At 40.4% G+C, this 4,626-nt stretch overlaps 1 pseudogene; it reads left to right on the top strand.

Moving 5' to 3' along the window:
- Positions 1 to 2,971: 2,971 nt before the first annotated feature.
- On the top strand, positions 2,972 to 3,123 carry LOC142356198 (5.8S ribosomal RNA; annotated as a pseudogene).
- Positions 3,124 to 4,626: the final 1,503 nt, after the last annotated feature.

Here is a 4,626-nt window from a genome sequence, read left to right as displayed (position 1 = left end):
GTTGACTCGTCACGTGGTGATGACAACAGCCATGTGCAAAACACTCACAACTTTATCGTCTATGTGGAAAAGGTTGCTAACAGCGCTCTCTATGAGAGGCCCTCGCATATAACTATACGAGGAAAAGGCGATAGAGTTGTTTGAATGTGGGGCAGGTTCATCGACAAGCTAAGTTGATCACATTCTTGTTGTGGCATCCTACTAGAATTGGTCACGGTCTGCACCAACTCTCCCCAAGTTGGCCAGACTTAAAACTAGAAATAAGGTTTGCAGCTATGTGAACCTAGAAACTGTAAAGGAGTTGAAAGAACTTAAAGGAATTGAAAGAGGCCTTGAGGTATATCCTCTTGGTAAAGACCCACAAAAGCTCACAAAAGTGGCTTCGAAGGGCAAAACTGGTTCATCCAAAACAATTGGAGAGCTTAAAGCAGAACCAATTCGAATGAAACACTATTGGTGAAACTTCATCATGAGAACGTCACAAGCTGATCACGCTCTATGATATGACTAGTATTATGTTGCTTCTAGTAGGCTAAGCGCAAGCCGAAACATCAACATGTGAAAGTCGTAGAATTTTGCAATCAAACTGTGGCTAGTACTGTGATGTTACTAGTAACCTGGTGTTCCGTCATATGGCCAAGAGAGCATTTGAAGGCGAAACTTCTGCATGGGAAAGCTGCATCATGATCAAAATTTTATATCGAGTATTATGTTGACGTTAGTAGGCCTTGGCCGAAAACGCAGCATGTGAAAGGTATAGATAAAAGTTATTGTTGCAGTCAGTACTGTGTAGTTACTAGTAGCTGGATTTAAGCTCAAAATGAGACACTGTTGGTGAAACTTCATCATGAGAATGTCACAAGCTGATCAAGCTCTATGATATGACTAGTATTATGTTGCTTCTAGTAGGCTAAGCGCAAGCCGAAACATCAACATGTGAAAGTCGTAGAATTTTGCGATCAAATTGTGGCTAGTACTGTGATGTTACTAGTAACCTTGTGTTACGTCATATGGCCAAGAGAGCATTTGAAGGCGAAACTTCTGCATGGGGAAGCTGCATCATGAACAAAAGTTTATATCGAGTATTATGTTGACATTAGTAGGCCCTGGCCGAAAGCGCAGCATGTGAAAGGTATAGATAAAAGTTATCGTTGCAGTCAGTACTGTGTAGTTACTAGTAGCTGGATTTAAGCTCGAAATGAGACACTGTTGGTGAAACTTCATCATGAGAAAGTCACAAGCTGATCACGCTCCATGATATGACTAGTATTATGTTGCTTCTAGTAGGCTAAGCGCAAGCCGAAACATCAACATGTGAAAGTCGTAGAATTTTGCGATCAAATTGTGGCTAGTACTGTGATGTTACTAGTAACCTTGTGTTACGTCATATGGCCAAGAGAGCATTTGAAGGCGAAACTTCTGCATGGGGAAGCTGCATCATGAACAAAAGTTTATATCGAGTATTATGTTGACGTTAGTAGGCCCTGGCCGAAAGCGCAGCATGTGAAAGGTATAGATAAAAGTTAGCGTTGCAGTCAGTACTGTGTAGTTACTAGTAGCTGGATTTAAGCTCGAAATGAGACACTGTTGGTGAAACTTCATCATGAGAACGTCACAAGCTGATCACGCTCTATGATATGACTAGTATTATGTTGCTTCTAGTAGGCTAAGCGCAAGCCGAAACATCAACATGTGAAAGTCGTAGAATTTTGCAATCAAACTGTGGCTAGTACTGTGATGTTACTAGTAACCTTTTCTTACGTCATATGGCCAAGAGAGCATTTGAAGGCGAAACTTCTGCATGGGGAAGCTGCATCATGAACAAAAGTTTATATCGAGTATTATGTTGACGTTAGTAGGCCCTGGCCGAAAGCGCAGCATGTGAAAGGTATAGATAAAAGTTATCGTTGCAGTCAGTACTGTGTAGTTACTAGTAGCTGGATTTAAGCTCGAAGTGAGACACTGTTGGTGAAACTTCATCATGAGAACGTCACAAGCTGATCACGCTCTATGATATGACTAGTATTATGTTGCTTATAGTAGGCTAAGCGCAAGCCGAAACATCAACATGTGAAAGTCGTAGAATTTTGCGATCAAATTGTGGCTAGTACTGTGATGTTACTAGTAACCTTGTGTTACGTCATATGGCCAAGAGAGCATTTGAAGGCGAAACTTCTGCATGGGGAAGCTGCATCATGAACAAAAGTTTATATCGAGTATTATGTTGACGTTAGTAGGCCCTGGCCGAAAGCGCAGCATGTGAAAGGTATAGATAAAAGTTAGCGTTGCAGTCAGTACTGTGTAGTTACTAGTAGCTGGATTTAAGCTCGAAATGAGACACTGTTGGTGAAACTTCATCATGAGAACGTCACAAGCTGATCACGCTCTATGATATGACTAGTATTATGTTGCTTCTAGTAGGCTAAGCGCAAGCCGAAACATCAACATGTGAAAGTCGTAGAATTTTGCAATCAAACTGTGGCTAGTACTGTGATGTTACTAGTAACCTTTTCTTACGTCATATGGCCAAGAGAGCATTTGAAGGCGAAACTTCTGCATGGGGAAGCTGCATCATGAACAAAAGTTTATATCGAGTATTATGTTGACGTTAGTAGGCCCTGGCCGAAAGCGCAGCATGTGAAAGGTATAGATAAAAGTTATCGTTGCAGTCAGTACTGTGTAGTTACTAGTAGCTGGATTTAAGCTCGAAGTGAGACACTGTTGGTGAAACTTCATCATGAGAACGTCACAAGCTGATCACGCTCTATGATATGACTAGTATTATGTTGCTTATAGTAGGCTAAGCGCAAGCCGAAACATCAACATGTGAAAGTCGTAGAATTTTGCGATCAAACTGTGGCTAGTACTTTGATGATGCTTGTAGCCAACCGAATTGGTTGAAAAGCCCAATAAGTAAGCTAACTTGGGAGAGCTTGTTGGAAACCAAATGCTACTAGATTGGTCCAAATACATCCTTCAACAGGGGATCACTTGGCTCGCTTTACGAAGAGGAGCACAGCTATATGTGTTAATTCGGTATGAATCGCAAGATTTGTTTACCGACCTCTCTAACGCAAAAGGCGGTCTCGGCTTCGGCTGTTGACTGCGTCCGATTCAGGGTTATATAACTCTTCGATTGAACACATTGATGTTCTATTGTTGGTGCTTCCAATAAAATTGGAACACTTAAAGCAGAACCGATTCAAATAATAGCATTCTGATCAATGATTGCATTCCTTGATCAAGAACTGCTGGAGTCATTGTGATGGCGAATTTTCTTCATAAGAAAATTGCAAAGAGACGGAACTTAATGAGACTAGTATTATGTTGTTTCTAGTAAGCGGAAGCTGAAACAGCAACATGTGAAAATCAAGTTTTGTTCAATGATCTCGAGGCGATAAGTACTATGAAGCAACTAGTAGCCTAAGCATGACTCAGATTTGAGACAGTCAAAAAGACTGGCGAAACTTCTTCACATGAAAGTTACATAGAGAACTACAAATGTATACAGCGAGTATTATGTTGTTTCTAGTAGGCGAAAGCTGAAACATCAACATGTGAAAGTTGTCTGCAAACTGTAGAACGATATGTGATTAGTACTGTGCTGTTACTAGTAGCCAGTCTGACTGTAGAAGCCAAGACAAAGGGAAACTAATGCATCTGAAAAGGACAAGTTATGGAAAGGTATGCACGATAAGTATTATGTTGTTTCTAGTAAGCGGCAGCTGAAACATCAACATGTGAACGTCGTTGTGTACAGTAACCTAGAACTATATAGTCCTTAGTAACGTGCATTTACTAGTACCTGTAATTGGTATTCAGACTCAGGCAGTTTGGAATAGTTTGGCAAAGATGCACCAGAGAAAACTGGGATTTGATACAGAAATTGTTGAATACAAGTATTATGCTGCTTCTAGTAGGTTGAATCCGAAACATCAGCATGTGAAAATTGAAAACATTTCTGGTTCGAATTGTCACAAGTATTTGGTGATCTGAGTAGCCAAACTCACTACAACGCCAATTGAAGGCAAAAATTCTCAACGGGAAAAGCTATTCTCATTGAATGAGCTAACAAGACGAGTATTATGTTGCTTCTAGTAGGCGAAAGCCAAAACATCAACATGTGAAAGTCTTGCTGAACAAATTTAATGTTGTTGAGCTCAGTACCGTGTGAATTAGTAGCCATAATTGGCGAGCGAAAATTGAACTGGCGAAACTTCGTCTTTGGAAAATTGCAGATGCCGAGCACTTATTTTGCAACGAGTATTATGTTGACTGTAGTAAGCGAAAGCCGAAACAGCAACATGTGAAAGCTGTTGAAATTTGTGGTCATTTTGCAATAAGTACAAGGAGTGTAACTAGTAGCCAGGTCAAAATTTGGGATAAGAATGAGCAAAAATTCTGCATGAGAACAGTTGAAATTATGAAACTAAATTACAAAGACTAGTATTATGTTGTTTCGAGTACGCGAAAGCGGAAACATCAACATGTGAACGTTTGTAACGAAGTTTCGTTAATTTTCAGCCTAGTACTGAGCAAGAACGAGTAGCCTCATCTCCAATCCCACGCAAAATGTAGTGAAATATGTGAGTGAACCTTATTCACGGTGAGGGTTTCCCGAGGTCT

The sequence above is a fragment of the Convolutriloba macropyga genome, unplaced genomic scaffold, assembly GCF_964194025.1.
Source record: "Convolutriloba macropyga unplaced genomic scaffold, txConMacr16.3 SCAFFOLD_6646, whole genome shotgun sequence".
NCBI classification, from domain to species: domain Eukaryota; kingdom Metazoa; phylum Xenacoelomorpha; order Acoela; family Convolutidae; genus Convolutriloba; species Convolutriloba macropyga.
Note: the sequence above shows the minus strand (reverse complement) of the source record. Positions and strands in the feature narration are given on the sequence as shown.